Source organism: Oncorhynchus gorbuscha, linkage group LG03 (assembly GCF_021184085.1).
Source record: "Oncorhynchus gorbuscha isolate QuinsamMale2020 ecotype Even-year linkage group LG03, OgorEven_v1.0, whole genome shotgun sequence".
In the NCBI taxonomy this organism is placed as follows: domain Eukaryota; kingdom Metazoa; phylum Chordata; class Actinopteri; order Salmoniformes; family Salmonidae; genus Oncorhynchus; species Oncorhynchus gorbuscha.
Window position 1 is genome coordinate 67,575,253 of NC_060175.1, and position 25,994 is coordinate 67,601,246.

The following is a 25,994-nucleotide window of genomic DNA, read 5'->3' on the forward strand; positions in this document are numbered from 1 at the left end:
CTCAGTCCGCCCTGGCGGTTGATATGTGTAACCACGGTTGTGTTGTCTGTCAATATCAGTATATGTTGTCCTCTCAGTACTGGGAGGAAGTGCCGGAGTGCAAGGGGAACCGCCTTGAGCTCCAGTACGTTCATGTCAGTTGTCCATGTTGCTGACCCTACACCATGAACCCCTGACTGGTTCAAGACTGCTCCCCATCCCTGTATGTAGGTGTCTGTGGTCAAAGTCGCCTGGTTGTGAACTGCGCCTCGGGGAACTCCACTAGGAATTTGAAGCGCCATTGTATTGCTCCCCAGGAACTTGTTGAAACTGTCAGCTTTTTGTTTTTGTCCCCTCCGGGACATAAATTGTGTTTGTTCTACCAGCACTGTATTTGGCCACATTGGGAGGAAGCCCAATGGTATAGCATGGACTGCAGCAGCTAGGAGGCCTAGGAGCCTCTGACTCTCGAATGCTGTCACCTGATTTATTGGTCAGTAGATCCCGGGGGGTGATTAAGGGGTTTGGAATGATCATTGATTTGTGTAGCAGACTCATCTGATAAATATCCGGAGGCTCCGCCCCCAAAGCGTGCGAGTCGAGATATCGATGCTTTGTTTTTTTGACAGTGAGCGCAAGACCTGCTACCCTGTGCAGCCGCTTGAGCATGTTCAGCTCCCAAGCAAAACATGCAAAGTGTATCCTCATCTGAGGCTGAGAGTTGGATTTTCACATAAGAGAGGTGTATTCCAAGACAAAGGTAACAAAAAATTGCTTTTTGTTTTGGTGTGTCTCGTGTATTCTTTCGATTGCCTCAGTATCAGTTTCGGATTCTTTGAGAGAAAGTTATACTTACTGTTGGCGCCGACCTGTCATGCTTTGGGGTCGAGACTCCCGCCTAAATATTTTTCAAGGTCCGGGTTCGAAACTCCCACCTATATTAAGCTATCTTACTGGCACAGTCAAGCGTGTACTGTCAGTCTCGGCGTTGGTCGACCCGGTAGCCTATAGCCCTGCTGAGCTCTGTGATCACAGCAATACTCCAAGCGAGGGAGTGGTAATGGTGGTGTGGCAGTCAAGACTTCCTCAGTACAACATCCTCGTCGACCCACTGTGCTGTTAGACGCAGCATGTTCATGCGGCTGACATCGCTGGTCCAAATGTCAGTCTTGAAGCTAATAGCAGTAGCAAGTAGCTCAGGGATGTGCATTTCAACAATACTGTGTAACTCCGGTAGGGCAACACCTGAAAAATAGCACCTACTTGGTAGTGTGTACCGGGGCTCGAAGTGCTTGACCAGTCGGCGAATAGCATCACCGCAATTCATAAATGTAATATCAACAACCCATAAAGTCCACCCTCTTCTCACTGTGACTGTCCGTGTTCCCATACCAAACTGTAATGGATGACGTGAGAATGCTCTGTATGATGGTTGTGTAAAACTGAACCAGCAGCTGTTGTTTAACCTTGTACTTTTTCAGTTGTCTCAGAAAGTACAGTCTCTGCTGGGCCTTCTTGATGATGTGGTTCGAGTTGATGTCCCATTTCAGTAAGTCGTTGATGTAAGTGCCGACTAATTTTAAATAATCTGTCAGTGTTATTGGTTGGTCAGTGAAAATGACGGGAGCCTTGAGGTTCTTTCTTCTCCTGTAGTCTATTGCTATCTCTGTGGTTTTTGAAGCGTTGAGCATGAGGTCGTTGTCCTTACACTGCGTCACCGTCCGAGCCACTTCACAGTGATACTGTGTTTCATTGTTGTCTGTGATGAGGCTGATCATGGTAGTGTCGTCAGCATATTTAAAGACCTTAACTGAGGTCTCCTGAGATGTAAACTGGTTCATGAAGAGGGACTAGAGCAGAGGGGACAGTACGCAGCCCTGTGGTGCACCAGTACTGAGGGTCAGAGAACAAGATGTCAGATTGTTTAAATTGACATTCTGGCTTCCCTTGCATTTAATGCTACTGGCATCAACAATGTCATACTCTTTATGACCAGACCACATCAGATAGATGGCCTACACATACAGAGACATAGGAGCGTTGTTTCGCTCGCTTGGATACTTTCTCCAGTGAGATACATTCAGCCTCTTGCAAATTGGCGAAAAATTGCCCCCACGTGCAAAGCTGTCATCTAGACACAGGGTGGCTACTTTGTTTAACACTTCTTTGGTTACTACATGATTCCATGTGTTATTTCATATTTTTGATGTCTTCACTATTATTCTACAATATAGAAAAATGTTTTTTATTTTATTTTAAAAACCTTGAATGAGTAGGTGTCCAAACTTTTGACTGGTATTGTATATTTGACATGGTCTATTGATCCAAGAGACACCAGATTCTTCTTCTTCTGTGCTATTATTTGCTATTTATCTTGAATTGTGTTATTTTTATATTGTCGTGTCTCAGTATGTTATGCAGGTGAGTGAGGACCCAAAAGCGATATAACGGAAACAGAGTCTTTTAATGTCCAAACAGGGAAAACATAAATCCTCAATCATTACAGGGGAAGTCCAAACAGGGAAAACACAAATCCTCTAGTTTAACAGGAGAGTCCCCCTTCTAGTTGTTGAGGAGAGTTGCAGGGCTAGCGGCAACAGACTGCAGGTCCCTTCGGGTAGGCGCGGGCCGTAGAGGATAGAGACACCTGCTCACACGTAGTATCTGATGACGAGGCAGAATACAACTGGACGGAACAAAAGCAAAGCAAACAGCAAACAAGAATCCGACAAGGACAGAGGCAGAAACCGAGAGAGAAATAGAGACCTAATCAGAGGTGCAAAATAGGGGACAGGTGTGAGAGAGTAAACGAGGTCGTTAGGAGAATGAGGAACAGCTGGGAGCAGGAACGGAACGATAGAGAGAGAGAGGGATAGAGAGAGGGAAAGAAACCTAATAAGACCAGCAGGGGGAAACGAATAGAATAGAAAGCACAGGGACAAGACATGACAATACAATACATGACACAGTAGGTCACTAGGCTATTAATAGGAGCTAAGCGCAATGGTCAGGTCACTCTGGGGCAGACATCAGCTTGACATCGAAATGTCAGTCCCTTGAATTCATCCTGAACAATGGATTAAAGTGGGAAATAAGAAACTCATCTTTTTTGTTTAGTGCTACAACTCCTTTCTGCCACGAATTAGTCCTTTTGGACGTTTTACTTGGTAAGCCCTTTTGTTTGATATTTGTCATTGTTGTCGGCAATCCATCCTACTTTCTTTTGTTTGCTGTAGCACGGAGGCCTACCTTAACTCCTATATAGCTAACCTCTGCTCCTCCTCCCCTTCCCTACAGACTCCCTGCAGCTCTCTCTCGCTGTCTCTGAAGAGGAGGTTCTCCCTGAGCAGCAGCACTGTGAGCCGGAGTGGAGCCCCAGTCTGGGGCAGGAGGACCCCGAGCCCACACAGATTAAAGAGGAACAGGAGGAAGTCAGGACCAGTCAGAAGGAAGAGCAGCTTCAAGGGCTGGAGGCTGATATCATAGAGTTCCAATTCACTCCTTCCTGTGTGAAAAGTGAATGTGATCAGGAGGACCCACTTTGGTCCTTGACTCTTCCCCAAACCCAGACTGTGGAGAACAGAGAGTGTGACTCTATACCAGTGGATCTCAAACCTTTTGGCACTGTGACTCACCCAAAGAGTCTCGCCATTCCCCGTAACCCTCCAGACAATGATAACAATGCCTCCATCCACAGCTCAGCCATAAGCAGAGACCCAGTAGCACTTGACAGCAGCCCACAATTGGATTCCAGCCCACCATTGGATCCCCACCCACCACTAGAGAAACTTTCTTCCAAACCCAGCATCACGTCTAGAAAAACTCACCGCTGCTATGACTGTGGTGAAATGTTTGCTCCAAAAGCTGACCTGCTGAGTCATGTAACTCTAAACAAGAAGAGACCCAGGGAATGCTGCTTCTGCAAAACCTGTACACTGAAGGCCCATGTCCGACTCTGTCACATGGAGAAACCCTGCACCTGCCCTGATTGTGGCAAGTCATTCAAATACAAAGGAGATCTGTCCAGGCACATGAGGATTCACACAGGAGAGAAATATTTTAGCTGTGGTGACTGTGGGAAAAGTTTCAGTCTCAAGGGGAACCTAATGAAGCATAAACTGACTCACACAGGAGCAAAACCTTTTAGCTGTGGCGACTGTGGGAAGAGCTTCAATCGGAAGGAGAACCTAACCATGCATATACGTACTCACACAGGAGAGAAGCCATTTAGCTGTGTCGACTGTGGGAAAAGATTCAGTCTCAAGGGGAACCTAATGAAGCATAAACTGACTCACACGGGAGCAAAACCATTTAGCTGTGGAGACTGTGGGAAGAGCTTCTCTGTCAAGGGGAACCTAACCACGCACAAGCTGACTCACACAGGGGAAAAACCATTTACCTGTGGTGACTGTAGGAAGAGCTTCAATCGCAAGAAAACCCTAACCATGCATACGTATTCACACAGGGGAGAAATCATTTAACTGTAGTGGCTGGGAAAAGCTTCAGCGTCAAGAGGAACCTAATTGTGCACAAACGGACTCACACAGGGGAGAAACCATTTAGCTGTGGTGACTGTGAGAAAAGCTTCAGTCGGAAAGGGGACCGAGAGGGGCTCATACTGAATCAAACAAGAAATAAACACTTTTAATGTGGTGACTGCAGGAAAGATTTAGTGTCAAGGGGAATCTAACCACTCATAAACTGATAAAGGAGTGAAACAACATGGCTACTCAGTCTGGTAAAATATTCACTCATAAGGCTTATCTGCTGAAGCACGTCCACAAAGAAAGAAAATATGAAGAAAACTGAAAGAAAAATGTAATTAAGACATAGAGATCTGTCAGTAGATGGCAATAAAAAGGCAGGATTTGGACAACACTTTTAGGAAAAGCAAAGCAAATCTGGATCATTAATGCTGTGGGTTTCAGATAAATAGATCTATAATGGATACTTTTGTAATACATATGTAGTTGTGGTCCTTCTGTAGCTCAGTTGGTAGAGCATGGCGCTTGTAACGCCAGGGTAGTGGGTTCGATCCCCGCGACCACCCATACGTAGAATGTATGCACACATGACTGTAAGTCGCTTTGGATAAAAGCGTCTGCTAAATGGCATATATTAAAGTTTGATTTAACTTGAATGATGACTGTATGTGTGTGGAGACATTCTCCTTCCAGCACCTTCACTAATCTATTGGTTGTGCGGTAGATTCTGCCTATTATCTACATGGAATTTTCATCGCATGTAAAATATATAGAATAATCAAATAAGATTTGAAAAAAACAAAAAATGTTGAATGACATATCTGTAAAACATGATCCTAAATATAACACGTAAATTTAGTGAATAGCATTGGTGTTTAATATGAAGCTTTCAGCATGAAACATATGGTCTCTACTAGGTCTCTACTAGAAACTCATGGACACCATGTTCCGGAGTTCTAAATTGAGCAGCTGCTGAAAAATGAGCTCCTGTATATATTGAGATTTAAATGGTTTTTTAGAGTGAAGTACATCAAAAAAATCAAGAGAAAACTGCAAGACTCAATAGAAGACAAAACAAGGAACAAACCAAAAAAGACAGGCTTTTGAAAAATTAACTATTTTTCATAAAATTGTACAGTTATCTTAGCTAGCTGAATTGCTAGCAGAATTGTTTACTTGTTGCTAAGCAGTTGCTAGGGACTCTCCTGGAAGAAGCTAGCTAGCTTACAAAGAATAACAACAAAAAAATATCTAGTTAACAGAAGAAAGGAAGACAAAATAAGGACAAAAGAAGGACAGAAGAAAAAGGAAAAGAAAGAGGACAACATAGTGAAACAGTCAGCACTTCTATTGCAACTTGTATTTCGTCGTCCTAACGTAGTCTACACTGCTATCTGCTCAGCAGCTAGCCAGCTAGCATACGTCCACCGTCTACCGAATAGCAGCACTGTAAAAACTATTACACTCAACTGAACGACTTGATTAGTGTAGTGTTAGCTAGCTACATAGTTGTCTTTGCTGTCTTCGTATCCAAGATAATTGTGTAGTTTAGAGCGTGTAGTCTTAGAGTGATTATCTTAATTTACTGAGGTTAGCTAGCCAGCTATTTGTCGTCCTTAACGTAGGAGACACTGCTAGCTAGCCAACAGCTAGCCAACGTCTACTGAATAGAACTTCCGCACTCAACAACCCGGTCACATTCCGCTTCGCTCCACAGGTAGTATCACATTTTTCATTTCATTTCATTTCATTACAGCACAACGGTTTGATTTGTTTGATCGTAGCTAGCTACATAGCTAGCTACATAGCCGTCTGTGTATCAAAGATAATTGTTGTCGTTCTTTTAACGCAACGTAACGTAATCAACACTGCTAGCTAGCCAGCTAGCCCCCGAATAGCAGCACTGTAGAAACTATTACACTCAACGGAACAACTTGATTAGTGTAGTGTCAACAACGCAGCCACTGCCAGCTAGCCTACTTCAGCAGTACTGTATCATTTTAATCATTTTAGTCAATAAGATTCTTGTTACGTAAGCTTAACTTTCTGAACATTTGAGACGTGTAGTCCACTTGTCATTCCAATCTCCTTGCATTAGCGTAGCCTCTTCTGTAGCCTGTCAACTATGTGTCTGTCTATCCCTGTTCTCTCCTCTCTGCACAGACCATACAAACGCTCCACACCGCGTGGCCGCTGCCACCCTAATCTGGTGATCCCAGCGCGCACGACCCACGTGGAGTTCCAGGTCTCCGGTAGCCTCTGGAACTGCCGATCTGCAGCCAACAAGGCAGAGTTCATCTCAGCCTATGCCTCCCTCCAGTCCCTCGACTTCTTGGCACTGACAGAAACATGGATCACCACAGATAACACTGCTACTCCTACTGCTCTCTCTTCGTCCGCCCACGTGTTCTCGCACACCCCGAGAGCTTCTGGTCAGCGGGGTGGTGGCATCGGGATCCTTATCTCTCCCAAGTGGTCATTCTCTCTTTCTCCCCTTACCCATCTGTCTATCGCCTCCTTTGAATTTCATGCTGTCACAGTTACCAGCCCTTTCAAGCTTAACATCCTTATCATTTATCGCCCTCCAGGTCCCCTCGGAGAGTTCATCAATGAGCTTGATGCCTTGATAAGCTCCTTTCCTGAGGATGGCTCACCTCTCACAGTTCTGGGCGACTTTAACCTCCCCACGTCTACCTTTGACTCATTCCTCTCTGCCTCCTTCTTTCCACTCCTCTCCTCTTTTGACCTCACCCTCTCACCTTCCCCCTACTCACAAGGCAGGCAATACGCTCGACCTCATCTTTACTAGATGCTGTTTTTCCACTAACCTCATTGCAACTCCCCTCCAAGTCTCCGACCACTACCTTGTATCCTTTTCCCTCTCGCTCTCATCCAACACTTCCCACACTGCCCCTACTCGGATGGTATCGCCGTCCCAACCTTCGCTCTCTCTCCCCCGCTACTCTCTCCTCTTCCATCCTATCATCTCTTCCCTCTGCTCAAACCTTCTCCAACCTATCTCCTGATTCTGCCTCCTCAACCCTCCTCTCTTCCCTTTCTGCATCCTTTGACTCTCTATGTCCCCTATCTTCCAGGCCGGCTCGGTCCTCCCCTCCCGCTCCGTGGCTTGACGACTCATTGCGAGCTCACAGAACAGGGCTCCGGGCAGCCGAGCGGAAATGGAGGAAAACTCGCCTCCCTGCGGACCTGGCATCCTTTCACTCCCTCCTCTCTACATTTTCCTCCTCTGTCTCTGCTGCTAAAGCCACTTTCTACCACTCTAAATTCCAAGCATCTGCCTCTAACCCTAGGAAGCTCTTTGCCACCTTCTCCTCCCTCCTGAATCCTCCTCCCCCTCCCCCCTCCTCCCTCTCTGCAGATGACTTCGTCAACCATTTTGAAAAGAAGGTCGACGACATCCGATCCTCGTTTGCTAAGTCAAACGACACCGCTGGTTCTGCTCACAGTGCCCTACCCTGTGCTCTGACCTCTTTCTCCCCTCTCTCTCCAGATGAAATCTCGCGTCTTGTGACGGCCGGCCGCCCAACAACCTGCCCGCTTGACCCTATCCCCTCCTCTCTTCTCCAGACCATTTCCGGAAACCTTCTCCCTTACCTCACCTCGCTCATCAACTTATCCCTGACCGCTGGCTACGTCCCTTCCGTCTTCAAGAGAGCGAGAGTTGCACCCCTTCTGAAAAAACCTACACTCGATCCCTCCGATGTCAACAACTACAGACCAGTATCCCTTCTTTCTTTTCTCTCCAAAACTCTTGAACGTGCCGTCCTTGGTCAGCTCTCCCGCTATCTCTCTCAGAATGACCTTCTTGATCCAAATCAGTCAGGTTTCAAGACTAGTCATTCAACTGAGACTGCTCTTCTCTGTATCACGGAGGCGCTCCGCACCGCTAAAGCTAACTCTCTCTCCTCTGCTCTCATCCTTCTAGACCTATCGGCTGCCTTCGATACTGTGAACCATCAGATACTCCTCTCCACCCTCTCCGAGTTGGGCATCTCCGGCGTGGCCCACGCTTGGATTGCGTCCTACCTGACAGGTCGCTCCTACCAGGTGGCGTGGCGAGAATCTGTCTCCTCACCATGCGCTCTCACCACTGGTGTCCCCCAGGGCTCTGTTCTAGGCCCTCTCCTATTCTCGCTATACACCAAGTCACTTGGCTCTGTCATAACCTCACATGGTCTCTCCTATCATTGCTATGCAGACGACACACAATTAATCTTCTCCTTTCCCCCTTCTGATGACCAGGTGGCGAATCGCATCTCTGCATGTCTGGCAGGCATATCAGTGTGGATGACGGATCACCACCTCAAGCTGAACTTCGGCAAGACGGAGCTGCTCTTCCTCCCGGGAAGGACTGCCCGTTCCATGATCTCGCCATCACGGTTGACAACTCCATTGTGTCCTCCTCCCAGAGCGCTAAGAACCTTGGCGTGATCCTGGACAACACCCTGTCGTTCTCAACTAACATCAAGGCGGTGGCCCGTTCCTGTAGGTTCATGCTCTACAACATCCGCAGAGTACGACCCTGCCTCACACAGGAAGCGGCACAGGTCCTAATCCAGGCACTTGTCATCTCCCGTCTGGATTACTGCAACTCGCTGTTGGCTGGGCTCCCTGCCTGTGCCATTAAACCCCTACAACTCATCCAGAACGCCGCAGCCCGTCTGGTGTTCAACCTTCCCAAGTTCTCTCACGTCACCCCGCTCCTCCGCTCTCTCCACTGGCTTCCAGTTGAAGCTCGCATCCGCTACAAGACCATGGTGCTTGCCTACGGAGCTGTGAGGGGAACGGCACCTCAGTACCTCCAGGCTCTGATCAGGCCCTACACCCAAATAAGGGCACTGCGTTCATCCACCTCTGGCCTGCTCGCCTCCCTACCACTGAGGAAGTACAGTTCCCGCTCAGCCCAGTCAAAACTGTTCGCTGCTCTGGCTCCCCAATGGTGGAACAAACTCCCTCACGACGCCAGGACAGCGGAGTCAATCACCACCTTCCGGAGACACCTGAAACCCCACCTCTTTAAGGAATACCTAGGATAGGATAAAATAATCCTTCTCACCCCCCCCTTAAAATATGTAGATGCACTATTGTAAAGTGGCTGTTCCACTGGATGTCATAAGGTGAATGCACCAATTTGTAAGTCGCTCTGGATAAGAGCGTCTGCTAAATGACTTAAATGTAAATGTAAATGACAATATGGACACAGATATACAATATGGACACAGATATAAAAAAGTAATACTTTATATTATTAGACATTCAAAGTCAAATTTATTCAAGTATAAATTACCATAGATTGCCATAGATTACCTTAATGACCAAAAATGATGGTAACACTGGTAATTTACCGGTAGTTTTACAACCCTAGGCCAGACTGCTGTTATTGATACATTAAATATATGCTTTCCAGAAAAGGGCTCCTTCCATTTGTCCAAGACCATTTCTCATCCATTTTGACCTAATGCTGCTCATTCATGATATTGTTCAATCTTGTACAGAGTAATGATATAGAGTCGACTCATGATGAATAATTGATTCTCCCAGATCATCCTATACCTATGATAACCGGGTCATTCCACGAATAGAGTACAACATGAAGAGGGTACAACAAAACCTACTTCCCATTGGGAGATTGAAAATATTTGGCATGGGTCCTCAGTTCCTCAAAAGGTTCTACAGCTGCACCATCGAGAGCATCCTGACGGGTTGCATCACTGCCTGGTATGGCAACTGCTCGGCCTCCGACCGCAAGGCACGACAGAGGGTTGTGCGTACATCACTGGGGCCAAGCTGCCTGCCATCCAGGACCTCTACCAGGCGGTGTCAGAGGAAGGCCCTAAAAATTGTCAAAGACTCCAGCCACCCTCGTCATAGACTATTCTCTCTGCTACCGCATGGCAAGCGCTACCGGAGCACCAAGTCTAGGTCCAAAGAGGCTTCTAAACAGCTTCTACCCCCAAGCCATAAGACTCTTGAACGCCTAATTAACTGGCTATTGCACTCCCTAGTAGGAGCGTTCTGCCATTGGAATGAATGGAATTTTACAGTATTTCAATTAAATGTTTCAAGGACAAAATTACATGTATTTAAGTGTGCGTTCATAAATCCACTCTGGAGTGCTAGAGTGCACTCTGGGTATTCATAAATTCAGAGCGTTGGTAGAATGTCCATTCATAAATTCAGAGCGTTTCGCTCCCGGTGTGTTCAGAACACACACTGGACTCTCTGGTCGAGTAGTAGGGTTGATCAGAGCGCTCTGACCTCCCAACTGCAGTCAAGCACCCAACCTAACTGGCTAACGTTGGCTAGATTGCTAGCTACTTCCAGACACAAATGAGAGAACACCTCACTCTGATAATTTTACTCGCCCCAGCAGAGCTGGTTAGGCTTTTTTCGTGTTATCCAGAGCGTTGGTAAATAACTGCTCTAAATTGTTATTCAGTTAATTATTCTGCTCTCTGGCACTCTCAGACGAGAGTCTTCTGATATCGAAGTATAGCCAGAGTGAGGAGAGTAACATTTGTACTGTCAACAACAACAAAAATTGTTTAAGGAAAATGTTTTTATATATATATATATATATGTTTAGCTCACATAATATAATTTAAATGTATGCATTTAAGGTGTATGTAATGTAGTAAACTAGTCAAAAATAATGTAGATATTAAAAAATGAATTTTTATAGCTTCCAAAATATTTTTTTACAACGGAGGAGGAATACCAAGATGGCTGCGGTGTGGCTTCAATACAGTTCCCCCTGGTAATCATGCAGGGGTCATACACATCATTGGTCCTGCCATGGGACCCTGCAATCCAGAGCTCCGGGTGCCAAGCGCACTTAACGGTACATACTGTAGCTTGTCCTCATATTTAACCAAGACTCAACTTCCGTAGGCGGATGGATTTGGGGCCGTCACGAGTTTATTATAGGGCAGACCCTTTCACGTGATATTTGTTTTGCAACTACAGATGACTAAAGTTGTATCATTTGACATTGATTTTATTCTCTTAGTTGCTTACTGCTCAGCCATCACCCTCAATTGTAAGTTTTATTTATCCTATATAAAAAAAAACAGGCACATTACGTGAAAAAGCTTTGATGCAATATCCATCTTTTGAATGGTTGTTTATTTCAAATCCACAGTGTTACCTGTGAGAAATTAGAAGATGGTGAGTTGATAGCCCAAGGATGGTTCACTCAGATGAGAAAATATGTGTGTTCTCACCTTGAAGGTATGAACAAGGAGAAACCATAATCCACATTAGTCAAAATGGGTCTCTCTAGTACATAAACTGTTTCTCGACCTGCAAGGGACACTATCAATGTTCGCTACATTGATGTCAGAAGTGGGATGATGGGTTTGGGTTATTTGTTTATCACAAGGGATTCCACCGGAATGGACAGAGATCCCTGAAGGCAGTCCTTCTCATCTGTGTGCACTCAAAGTTGCTCTTCTGCCTGAAGACTGGGGGGCTGTTCGGCTGAGCATAAGTTAGGTCATCGACATATACAATAGGGAAAGCTAATATGAATTCAATTCATGATATAAATAGATTTGGTTAAAATTACAGTGATGCATGTTAAAGTAACACATCATAACGTTTGCAGGAAGCATTCACGATCTCACAGGAACTTGGACCGATATAAATGGCTATACATCCCCCTGTCGTTATGAACCACCTTTGGGAGAAGTTGACCTCAGTGGTCTCGAACAGTTGGGACTACTATAGTCTATTCCTTTACAGCAAACTTAAAATCACAATCATTGGCTGTATTGCTGAATAATTGGAATAGTTAAAAAGGCAAATGTCTAACTCTCTGTATTATGTTCAGGTAAGGCTCATTGAGATCATTTCTCTTCTTCATACAGCTGTGGTTCTATCACCTTGCACCTGCCGAGCCAGGTTTCCAGCCAATCATCACTGCTTACAATCTCCCGCCACCGGCAGTAGGTGAATATTCAAAGTATACGACATGCAATGAATGTACCATATGTTACGTTTTTTAAAGTATTATTATATATTTTTTATTCCTCTGTCAATTTAATGGTGATATTTGTTTATTTTATTATAATAACATAAATAATTAGCATATACTGATGGAATTGATACTACACTGGAAAAAAATATCAACGCAACATGTAACAATTTCAAAGATTTTACTGAGTTACAGTTCATGTAAGGAAATCAGTCAATTGAAATAAATTCATTAGGCCCTAATCTCTGGATTTCATATGACTGGGAATACAGATATGCATCTGTTGGTCACAGATACCTTTAAAAAAAGAGAGGGACGTGGATCAGAAAACCAGTGTTGTGACCACCATTTGCCTCATGCAGAGCGACACATCTCCTTCACATAGAGTTGATCAGGCTGTTGATTGTGGCCTGTGGAATGTTGTCCCACTCCTCTTCAGTGGCTGTGCGAAGTTGCTGGATATTGGTGGGAACTGGGACGCTGTCATAAACGTCGATTCATAAACGTCTTAAATTGGAGACGGTTGCCCCCTTGTGGCTAAATAAGGAAGTCAAGTCTGTAACACATTCCTCTCTTCCAGCCTTGCTTTCCTCCAAAGCAGAGTGGTCAAACACACTGACAGGCAACAACCTTGTTTTGAGAAATTCTTCAAGAATTCTAAACCAGATTAAGCATGTTTATAAGGTACCTCTGTATACACCCTGATATGCTTAAATCCTTATTTTGTTCCTTCTAGGTCTGATAAGGTGTTTGTTGAGTGGAAGGGGAAGGGACTGGCCACAATTGAAGACATATATAGATAAGCAATTAGCATCATTCATCCAATTAAAGAATACATTCAAACTCTCTCAATCATATGTTATGTTATTTACAAGTCAGACACTATATCAAAAGGGAAAATTCAAAATGTTGATACCCTCCCTGTACAACATTCGTTTTGGTCCGCTACAGCGCCCTCCCGACTCAAAACACCTCATCTCACAGTTTGTCTCCAGCTACACAGAGGCCTCTACTAGTCATCTCAAGGAGAAATGGGGTAAAGAGTTCAATATTGACATCTCAGATGATCTATGGGGAGAAGCCCTGTCTAGAATCACTCCTGTTCCATCAATGAAAATATCAATTAATACAATACAAAGTCAAAGCCAAAACCAAATGACATATAATTTAACACCAGGTCTCCTCACTGTGTGACAAATGAGGAGGATTCATTAACTCATCTTTTTTGGCTCTGCCCCCTAATTAATCATTTTTGGAGGAACGATTGGTATTCAAAGGTATATGAGAAGGACATTGAACCTGACCCCGAACTTGCTCTCTTTCGGTGCTCAGTCTATTCTAAGATAGTCCTATGAGGAACAACAGGCTCTGATGTTTGGAATGGTGGCTGCAAAACAAATGATCCTCACAGAATGGAAGTTAGCCATCCCCCCCTTGCTTCCGTAGATGGCAAGCAGAAAAGATTAACATCATAAACATTTTTTTTTAAACATTTTAAATCAGGACTAACTCCTCCAGAAGATTTTTCAAAAGTTGGGGTCCGTTTCCTGTCTTTCTGGACTGATTGTGAACACTGATTAGGAACACATTTTTTGTTGTAACTGTTATAGTGTTCTTCTATTTTTGTCCCATGTCTTGCTGAGGCAATACTTCACTTCACAAGTCAGGTAGCTGTTTTTTTTGTTATTTTTGTGTTTTTGTTTTGCACTCATTTGTAAAAGAAAATCATTTGAAAAAAATAATAATAACAATTTGAATTAAAATAAAATAAAATATATATAGGGAACACACATTATGAACTAACTGTGTCTGAATGTAAACATAATTAGGATGAATGTGTTCCCCTCTACCCTAGTGTTAATTACTATTACATATTAAAGAACTGGCAGTACATATGTGTGTCTATCTCTCTGTTTTCTTCCACGTACATATTAGACAAAGAAGAAAATCACTGAATAAATACCTTATAGATCAGTGGTTCTCAAAGTGGTGGTAGCAAGGTTTTGGGGGTTGCCAGTGAGAAACTGAAAAACACATACAGTGCATTCAGAAAGTATTCAGACCCCTGGACTTTTTCCACATTTTGTTACATTACAGCCTTATTCTAAAATCAATTAAATAGTCCCCCCCTCATCAATCTACACACAATACTCAATAATGACAAAGCAAAAACAGGTTTTTAGAAATGTTTTTAAAATAAAATTTAAAAAACATCACATTTACAGAAGTATTCAGACCCTTTACTCTGTACTTTGTTGAAGCACCTTTAGCAGCGATTACAGCCTCGAGTCTTCTTGGGTATGACGCTATAATCTTGACACACCTGTATTTGGGGAGTTTCTCCCATTCTTCTCTGCAGATCCTCTCAAGCTCTGTCAGGTTGGATGGGGAGCGTCGCTTCAAAGCAGTTTTCAGGTCTCTCTCAGAGATGTTCAATCGGGTTCAAGTCTGGGCTCTGGCTGGGCCCCGCAAGGACATTCAGAGACTTGTCCCGAAGGCACTCCTGCATTGTCTTGGCTGTGTGCTTAGGGTCATTGTCCTGTTGGAAGGTGAACCTTCACCCCAGTCTAAGGTCCTGAGCGCTCTGGAGCAGGTTTTCATCAAGGATCTCTCTGTACTTTTCTCTGTTAATCTTTCACTCGATCTGGAATAGTCTCCCACAACATGATGCTGTCACCACCATGCTTCACTGTAGGGATAGTGCCAGGTTTCCTCCAGATGTGACGCTTGGCATTCAGGCCAAAGAATTCAATCTTGGTTTCATCAGACCAGAGAATCTTGTTTCTCGTGGCCTGAGAGTCTTTAAGTGCCTTTTGGCAAACTCCAAGCAGGTTGTCATGTGCCTTTTACTGAGGAGTGGCTTCCGTCGGGCCATTCTACCATAAAGGCCTGATTGGTGGAGTGCTGCGGAGATGGTTGTCCTTCTGGAATGTTATCCCATCTCCACAGAGGAACTGTAGAGCTCCATTGGGTTCTTGGTCACGTCCCTGACCAAGGTCCTTTTTAATTTGAACTGTTATTTAACTAGGCAAGTCAGTTAAGAACAAATTCTTATTTTCAATGACGGCCTACGAACAGTGGGTTAACTGCCTTGTTCAGGGTCAGAATGACAGATTTTTACCTTGTCAGCTCAGGGATTCGATCTTGCAACCTCTCGGTTACTAGTCCAACGCTCTAAACACTTTGTTGGCCAGCTCTAGGAAGAGTCTTGGTGGTTCCAAACTTCTTCCATTTAAGAATGATGCAGGCCATTGTGTTCTTGGGGACCTTCAATGCTGCAGATATTTTTTGGTACCATTGGGCTCACGAGTGCTGCAGCGGTCTAAGGCACTGCATCTCAGAGCAAGAGGCATCACTACAGTCCCTGGTTTGTATCCAGGCTGTATCACATCCGGCCGTGATTGGGAGTCACGTAGGGCAGTGCACAATTGGCCCAGCGTCGTCCGGGTTTGGCCGGGGTAGGCCGTCAATGGGGGTTCGGATTTATTGGTTGGGGTTGCTTGGGGGAGAAAGATGCGGGCAGGGCTGGCCCTTTCACCTAAAGAACACAAAGAGGTAAACATAAGTGTTGGACAAGTAGACAAATCCCATAACTAGTCTTAAAGTTATGTTCCTATTTCAGTCTTTTAAAAATATATTTTAAATGTATCAATGGCGTATGTGTGATTGTTCTGCAAATTGATTTGCTTTTGTATGATTTTGTACACTTTTAGAATGTCATGATTTCCGTTAAGTTTAGGTCATTTTGTAGAGATGATGACTTACCGGTAAATTTTTGCACAGGAAGCATTGTCTGAAATAGAAGAACAATGACATTGTTAGTGTTAATCAACAATTACAATCAACAATTATTTAACAGCCTGTACACTGACCAACCTCGAAAGTCCGTATTGACTATCCTGCAATGCCCCTATTTATCCTGACCAGCCTGTGAGTCCCCTATTTACAATGACCAGCCTGCGAGGAACCTATTTATCCTGACCAGCCTGTGAGGAGCCTTTAATTATACACCAGCCTGGGAGGAGCCTTTAATTATACACCAACCTGGGAGGAGCCTTTAATTATACACCAACCTGGGAGGAGCCTTTAATTATACACCAACCTGGGAGGAGCCTTTAATTATACACCAGCCTGGGAGGAGTCTTTAACTATACACCAACCTGGGAGGAACGTTTAATTATACACCAACCTGTGAGGAGCCTTTAATTATACACCAGCCTGTGAGGAGCCTTTAATTATACACCAGCCTGGGAGGAGCCTTTAATTATACACCAGCCTGGGAGGAGCCTTTAATTATACACCAGCCTGGGAGGAGCCTTTAATTATACACCAGCCTGTGAGGAGCCTTTAATTATACACCAACCTGGGAGGAGCCTTTAATTATACACCAACCTGGGAGGAGCCTTTAATTATACACCAACCTGGGAGGAGCCTTTAATTATACACCAGCCTGGGAGGAGTCTTTAATTATACACCAACCTGGGAGGAACGTTTAATTATACACCAACCTGTGAGGAGCCTTTAATTATACACCAGCCTGTGAGGAGCCTTTAATTATACACCAGCCTGGGAGGAGCCTTTAATTATACACCAACCTGGGAGGAGCCTTTAATTATACACCAACCTGGGAGGAGCCTTTAATTATACACCAGCCTGGGAGGAGCCTTTAATTATACACCAGCCTGGGAGGAGCCTTTAATTATACACCAGCCTGGGAGGAGCCTTTAATTATACACCAGCCTGGGAGGAGCCTTTAATTATACACCAGCCTGGGAGGAGCCTTTAATTATACACCAACCTGGGAGGAGCCTTTAATTATACACCTACACTGAGTGTACAAAACATTAGGAACACCTTCCTAATTTAAAAAAAGAAAGTAATTTAACCTTTATTTAACTAGGCATGTCAGTTAGGAACAAATTCTTATTTACAATGACGGCCTACCCCGGCCAAACCTGGACGACGTTGGACCAATTGTGCGCCGCTCTATGGGACTCCCAAAGTCAAATATACACTGGAGTTGCTTGCCAAGAAGACAGTGAATGTTCCTGAGCTGCCAATTTAAACTACTTGAAAATCTATGGCAAGACCGGAAAATGGTTGTCTGGCAATGATCAGCAACCAATTTGAAAGAGCTTGAAGAATTTTTAAAAGAATAATGGGCAAATGTTGCACAATCCAGGTGTGGAAAGCTCTTAGAGATTTACCCAGATAGACTCAACTGTAATCGCTGCCAAAGGTGCTTCTACAGAGTATTGACTCAGTGGTGTGAATACTTATGTAAATGAGATATTTCTGTATTTCATTTTCAATACATTTGCTAACATTTAGGGGAAAAAATCTAAATTTAATCCATTTTAAATTCAGGCTGTAACGCAACAAAAATGTGGAATAAGTCAAGGGGTACGAATACTTTCTGAAGGCACTGTAGTTAGTCTCTTTACTACTGGTCTGTAGGATACCTTGCCCATGTCGATAGCGACGCTGAATTTATTGACTAGAACACGGAAGTAGCATTGGAGACGACTTTGTCCAATATATCTATAACTAACCCAAGATAGTTGATCTGTGTCGTTTAGTGGGCGCAAATGAAGCATAGTGGAAAGAACATGCAAGTAGGTGGGTGAAGCTCCTACTGGCGTGTTGTAGAACGTTTTAGGGAACGCCTCCTCTGTGAAGTGCGCCTGTGCACAAACCCATTCTGTCTGTATTGATGTTGCATGTAATTGTGTGGAGTAAAGAATGACATAGCCTACTGTCGGAACTAAAATACCTACCTAACTCATATTCGACTGAAAATGTATCAACTACAGTTATTGCGCGTGTTTTTAAATGAGCGTTTAACCGCGGCTGCTGTGGAGATTTTCGGGGCAGTTGAGAAAACGGTAGTGGAGTACCAGGAGGAGAATGATCGGCTACGGAGACTGCTGTGGGTCACGCCAGAGATAAAACAACGTAGAATAGGTTCGTATGCTATTCCACTGATATATAGTTCTACTCAATCAATTAATTTTTTGAATTAAGCTACCAGCGATCACCGTTTCAACCATGCTAAAGGAGTTGTTTTGAAACTTTTACCGTACATGGATAAAAACAATTGTCTGCGTCGCGAAAACGTTTGTTTACGGATGTAACCGTGGTTCTCTGATTAGAGAACGACACATGGGAACTCCTTTCCAGTTCACGCGATGTGATTGAGATGCTTAATATCAAACATGTTTACGGTCACGCCACACCCTTACTGTACCCACGTGATATGTGATATGTCACCATAACAGGCGGGGTGGTCTCTATTACTCCACTTGAACCCCACAGAGGCGAACGACATGAAAGCTATGCAATTACTCAACTCTTTTAATTATTATTTTTATTATATCTTTTAAAAAGTTTTATTGCAGAAAAAACAGTATACAGACAGACAATGATAACATATGCTAGGGGCTACAGCAAATTACAGATTATACAAAGACCTTAAAAGAAACACACATATTGATTGTTTTAACAGCTTTCGTATTAGAAGAATGTAGAATGGTCTTAATGTACTGCTCTAATTCCTTATAGAAAACACGGAAGAGTGTTTTTTTATTAGTGAATTTACATGTATGATTATAAGATTTTGCCATTAGCGCAGTAAAATTGAAGTAAAATTATTTTTCTTTATATTTATTATAGTTAAGGAAACAGGGCAGCACATTCTCCCATAAAAAAAACGAAAGTCATCAAGAATGTTAAAAATGATAAAACTATGAATATCTTTCTGTTTTTTTTTCAATAATATGTATGACATTTAATGAGCATCTTTCCTGTTGATCTTAGATATGGTAATCCCAGGGTATGTTACTTTTTCCTTGACTGGAATATTGTATATAGAGGGTATCACATAGTCTTTAACAGCAAACAATTCACAACTGTAATAGGGAAAGACCAGATGCTTTGGAAAAAATATTTATCACATCAATCAACTGCTCTAGGAATCTGGTCAGCATCTTTCAAAAAGAGGGTGGTGTCATCTGCAAGCTGATTTATGGTAATATCTCGGTCAGAAATTATATCGCTGGATTTAACAAAACTTGTAAGAAGTTGGGTTGCAAGCAGGAAGAGGAACGGTGAAATTGGGTGACCTTGCTATTCCTCATGAAGCCAGATTGGGTCTCTTCTATAATTGAGTCCAATACTGCCTTAATTCTTTTTGCAAATATAGAGGCTAATATTTTGTAGTCGTTATGTACCCCAATTATCGAGGAGAAGCAAGTCTTTCTTGGGCTTAGTTATTCATGTAATCAGACCTTGAGTCAAACTGGGAGGGAGAGCATTATTTGCAATGCTTTCAGAAAAGTCCTCCAATGGAAATGGGGCTAACTGTTGAAAATAAGTTTTAGAAAACTCAGTCCCAGGAGACTTATTTTTTTAAGGTGTTCAAATAGAATAAATGATTTATTCAACTATAATAGGGTCATCACACTGTTCTCTCTCAGCCTCCCCAATATATTTCACATCCCCCAGAGAGTAAAAAAAAACAGTTGAGGAAACCTCACAATACTTATACAATACTATATAAATTCATGTTGAAGTTGCAGCTAAAGATAGAGATGAATTTGGGATCATATTTAATTGTTGAATTGTATTATTTTTAGAGTGGTATTTTTATAACCTGAAAAAATAAGATGAGTTTTGTTCACCCTCCTCTTGCAGCTTCTTCCTAGATCTGACAAAGGCTCCCTCTGCTTTCAGTTTATACATATCATCCAACTTGTGTTGTAACTCAAACAGAACAGATTTGTCCTCCTCTGAGAGACTTTCAACATGCTTTTGAACAAGAGAGGTGATCTTTGTAATTACACTTTCTTCCTCAGCTCTCCTCGTCTTGGCAAGAATACTCCCATATTTTCTTAAATATTTTCTAACCTCGTTATTTAAAAAGCTCCCAGTTATTACTGTATGAATTGTCATTTATAGCTTTGTTCCAGAAATGTGTAATTAATTTGTTTATCTCCATCTTGACCAACTCGTGTTTTAATATAGAGCTATTCAGCTTCCAGTAGGATGCTCTGCCAAGGCCATTATCAGGGATGAAAAGTTTAATGTCAATATAAATAGCTCTATGATCAGTAAGGGCAGTGTCAAGGATGTTAACAGAAATACCCTGTTTATCAAAACATTTAGACACCAGCCAAAAAATCTATGCGTGATTGTCTGGAGCGTGCCTTATTACTCAAAGTGAAAGACTTTAGGAAACTCTACTCAGAGAGAACGTTTTCTTTAGTTTTCGTAACGGTCGCCAAAGAGGCTGGGAGAGGCTGTACCAAAGAGGCTGGGAGAAGCTGTACCAAAGAGGCTGGGAGAGGCTGTACCAAAGAGGCTGGGAGAGTACCAAAGAGGCTGGGAGAGGCTGTACCAAAGAGACTGGGAGAGGCTTTACCAAAGAGACTGGGAGAGGATGTACCAAAGAGACTGGGAGAGGCTGTACCAAAGAGACTGGGAGAGGATGTACCAAAGAGGCTGGGAGAGGATGTACCAAAGAGACTGGGAGAGGATGTACCAAAGAGACTGGGAGAAGCTGTACCAAAGAGGCTGGGAGAGGCTGTACCAAAGAGGCTGGGAGGGTACCAAAGAGGCTGGGAGAGGCTGTACCAAAGAGGCTGGGAGAGGCTGTACCAAAGAGACTGGGAGAGTACCAAAGCGGCTGGGAGAGGCTTTACCAAAGAGGCTGGGAGAGGCTGTACCAAAGAGGCTGGGAGAGGCTGACCAAAGAGACTGGGAGGGGCTGTGCCAAAGAGACTGGGAGAGGCTGGGAGAGTCTGTACCAAAGAGGCTGGGAGAGGCTGTACCAAAGAGGCTGGGAGAGGCTGTACCAAAGAGACTGGGAGAAGCTGTACCAAAGAGGCTGGGAGAGGCTGTACCAAAGAGGCTGGGAGAGTACCAAAGAGGCTGGGAGAGGCTGTACCAAAGAGGCTGGGAGAGGCTGTACCAAAGAGACTGGGAGAGTACCAAAGAGGCTGGGAGAGGCTGTACCAAAGCGGCTGGGAGAGGCTTTACCAAAGAGGCTGGGAGAGGCTGTACCAAAGAGGCTGGGAGAGGCTGTACCAAAGAGGCTGGGAGAGGCTGAGACTACCAAAGAGGCTGGGAGAGAGCTGGGACCAAAGAGGCTGGGAGGGGCTGTGCCAAAGAGACTGGGAGAGGCTGGGAGAGTCTGTACCAAAGAGGCTGGGAGAGAGCTGGGAGAGGCCAAAGAGGCTGGGAGAGGCTGTACCAAAGAGCCTGGGAGAGGCTGTACCAAAGAGACTGGGAGAGGCTGTACCAAAGAGGCTGGGAGAGGCTGTACCAAAGAGGCTGGGAGAGAGGCTGTACCAAAGAGGCTGGGAGAGGCTGTACCAAAGAGGCTGGTAGAGGCTGACCAAAGAAGTGGCTGGGAGAGGCTGTACCAAAGAGGCTGGGAGAGGCTGTACCAAAGAGGCTGGGAGAGGCTGTACCAAAGAGGCTGGGAGAGGCTGTACCAAAGGGCTGTACCAAAGAGGCTGGGAGAGGCTGTGCCAAAGAGACTGGGAGAGGCTGTACCAAAGAGGCTGGGAGAGGCTGTACCAAAGAGGCTGGGAGAGGCTGTACCAAAGAGGCTGGGAGAGGCTGTACCAAAGAGGCTGGGAGAGGCTGTACCAAAGAGGCTGGGAGAGGCTGTACCAAAGAGGCTGGGAGAGGCTGTACCAAAGATGTATTTCAGAAAACAAAGTGTGATAATTAACCATATAACCAGGGCATGCTCCAGGCAGAAGCAACATGAGCAGTTGCTTAGGACCCCAGACCACTCATAATAATAATAATGAAATAAAAAATACACTAACGTTCAAAAGTTTGGGGTCATTTAGAACAAAAAATGTTGGTCCATTAAAATAACATCAAATTGATCAGAAATACAGTGTTGACATTTTTAATGTTGTAAATGACTATTGTAGCTGGAAATGGCAGATTTGTTATTCAATATCTATATAGGCGTACAGAGGCCCATGATCATCAAATCCAATTTTATTGGCCACATACACATGGTTAGCAGATGTTAATGCGAGTGTAGCGAAATGCTTGTGCTTCTAGTTCCGACTATGCAGTAATATTTAACAAGTAATTTAACAAATTCACAACAACTACCTTATACACACAAATACACACAAATGTAAGGGAATGAATGAGAATATGTACATATAAATATATGGATGAGCAATGGCGTGCGGCAATTGCAAGATGCAGTAGATGGTGAAGAATACAGTATATACATATGAGATGAATAATGTAGGATATATAAACATTATTAGAGTGGCGTTATTTAAAGTGACTAGTGATACCTTTATTGAGTCCGTTTAATTAAGTAGCCAGAGATTTGAGTCTGTATGTTGGCAGCAGCCTCTCTATGTTAGTGATGGCTGTTTAACAGTCTGATGGCCTTGAGATAGAAGCTGTTTTTCAGTCTCTCGGTCCCAGCTATGATGCACCTGTACTGACCTCACCTTCTGGATGATAGCAGGGTGAACAGGCAGTGGCTCGGTGGTTGTTGTCCTTGATGATTTTTTTGGCCTTCCTGTGACATCGGGTGCTGTAGGTGTCCTGGAGGGCAGGTAGTTTGCCCCCGGTGATGCGTTGTGCAGTCCGTACTACCCTCTGGAGAGCCTTGAGGTTGAAGGCGGTGCAATTGCCGTACCAGGCGGTGATACAGTCCGACAGGATGCTCTCGATTGTGCACCTGTAAAAGTTTGTGAGTGTTTTAGATGACAAGCTAAATTTCTTCTGCCTCCTGAGGTTGAAGAGGCGCTGTTGCACCTACTTCACCACTCTGTCTGTGTGGGTGGACCATTTCAGTTTGTTCGTAATGTGTACGCTGAGGAACTTAAAACTTTCCAGCTTCTCCACTACTGCCCCGTCGATGTGGATAGGGGTTGCTACCTCTGCTGTTTCCTGAAGTCCACGATTATCTCCTTTGTTTTGTTGACGTTGAGTGAGAGGTTATTTTCCTGACACCACACCCCGAGGGCCCTCATCTCCTCCCTGTAGGCTGTCTCGTCGTTGTTGGTAATCAGGCCTACCACTGTAATGTCGTTTGCAAACTTGACGATTGAGTTGGAAGCGTGCATGGCCACGCTTTCATGGGTGAACAGGAAGTACAGGAGAGGGCTGAGAACACACCCTTGTGGGGCCCCAGTGTTGAGGATCAGCGGGGTGGAGATGTTGTTTCCTACCTTCACCACCTGGGGCAGCCCGTCAGAAAGTCCAGGACCCAGTTGCACAGGGCGGTGTCGAGAACCAGGGTCTCGAGCTTAATGACAAGTTTGGAGGATACTATGGTGTTAAATGCTGAGCTGTAGTCAATGAACAGCATTCTTACATAGGTATTCCTCTTGTCCGTATGGGATAGGGCAGGGTGATGGCGATTGCATCATCAGTGGGCCTATTGGGGCGGTAAGGAAATTGGAGTGGGTATAGGGTATCAGGTACGGTGGAGGTGATATGGTCCTTGACTAGTCTCTCAAAGCACTTCATGATGACTGAAGTGAGTGCAATGGGGCGATAGTAATTTAGTTCAGTTACCTTAGCTTTCTTGGGAACAGGAACAATGGTGGCCATTTTGAAGCATGTGGGGACAACAGACTGGGATAGGGATAGATTGAATATGTCATAAACACACCAGCCAGCTGGTCTGCGCATGCTCTGAGGACGCGGCTAGTGATGCCGTCTGGGCCGGCAGTCTTGCGAGGGTTAACACGTTTAAATGTTTTACTCACATTGGCCACGGAGAAGGAGAGCCCACAGGCTTTGGTTGAGGTCCGTGTCAGTGGCACTGTATTGTCCTCAAAGAGAGCAAAGAAGTTGTTTAATTTGTCTGGGAGCAAGATGTTGATGTCTGCGACGGGGCTGGTTTTCTTCTTGTAATCCGTGATTGACTGTAGACCCTGCCACATACGTCTCGTGTTTGAGCCGTTGAATTGCGACTCTACTTTCTCTCTATACTGACGCTTTGCTTGTTTGATTACCTTGCGGAGGAAATAGCTGCACTGTTTGTATTCAGTCGTGTTTCCGGTCGGCTTGCCATGATTAAAAGCGGTGGTTCGCACTTTCAGTTTTTGTGCAGATGCTGCCATCAATCCACGGTTTCTGGTTAGGGAAGGTTTTAATGGTCACAGAGGGTACGACATCTCCGATGCACTTGCTAATAAACCTGCTTACCGAGTCAGCATATACATCAAAGTTATTGTCAGAGGCTATCCGGAACATATCCCAGTCCACGTGATCGAACCAACCATCACTCCTGTGTTCCAATGGCACGTTATGTTAGCTAATCCAAGTTTATAATTTTAAAAGGTTAATTGATCATTAGAAAACCCTTTTGCAATTATGTTAGCACAGCTGAAAGCTGTTGTTCTGATTTAAGAAGCAATAAAACGGTCCTTCTTTAGACTAGTTGAGTATCTGGAGCAGGGATGTGGCTCAAAAGGGCTAGATTACAGACTCAAAATGGCTAGAAAGAAAGAACTTTCTTCTGAAACTCGTCAGTCTATCCTTGTTCTGAGAAATGAAGGCTATACCATGCGAGAAATTGCCAAGAAACTGAAGATCTCGTACAACACTGTGTACTACTCCCGTCACAGAACAGTGCAAACTGGCTCTAACCTAAATAGAAAGAGGAGTGGGAGGCCCCGGTGCACAACTGAGCAAGAGGACAAGTACATTAGAGTGTCTGGTTTGAGAAACAGAGGCCTCACAAGTCCTCAACTGGCAGCTTCATTAAATAGTAACCGCAAAACACAGTGAGTCTCCGGGATGCTAGCCTTCTAGGCAGAGTTCATCTGACCAGTGTCTGTGTTCTTTTGCCCATCTTAATCTTTTCTTTTTATTGGCCAGTCTGAGATATGCCTTTTTCTTTGCAACTCTGCCCAGAAGGTTGTGGCTACTGTCTCTGGCTGCGTGTAGATTCATCCACGTAGACTCAGTCTCAAGTCAAAGTCGAGTCCCGAGTCTTGAGGTTCCAAGTCCAAGTCAAGTCTCAAGTATTTTTTTATTCTATCAAATCCAGTCTTGGGTGGGTGTAGTCCAACTTGCATCAGTACAGATCGAGTCCAGGGAGGCCCCTCTGACAGGGCCCATGAAGTGACCATGTCCCTGGTGGAGTATGTTACTACGCTGTCTAGAGTCGGTCTACCTTCTGCACTGTATGATTTTGACACTGTAGTGGTAATCAAATGTGCCAGTCCCTGCTTTGAGACAGGGTGCCCTTTGGTGTTCTCCCCATAACGCACAACAAAAACTGTTCTGTTTGACCAACAGTTCTTGCTGCAGCAAGACAGGCACTCAATGCCATAACCGGGCAAAGTGTATGCAACTCACAAATCTCCTGTGAGGGCTGGTTAATGTGATGATGAAAGCACCTTAGGTAAGAATGCTGGGGTTGGTCGAAGCACTGCCTTAGATCCATCTTCTGCTAAATTGAGGCATGATGGATGGGAGGGCATGGAAAGCATGCTTAACTTAAAAAATTGCCAATAGAAAGCTCACATAGC

General features: G+C 44.3%; 1 pseudogene; it reads left to right on the forward strand.

Moving 5' to 3' along the window:
- Window positions 1–25,994, forward strand: part of LOC124017495 — a 45,921-nt pseudogene that overhangs the window by 8,952 nt on the left and 10,975 nt on the right.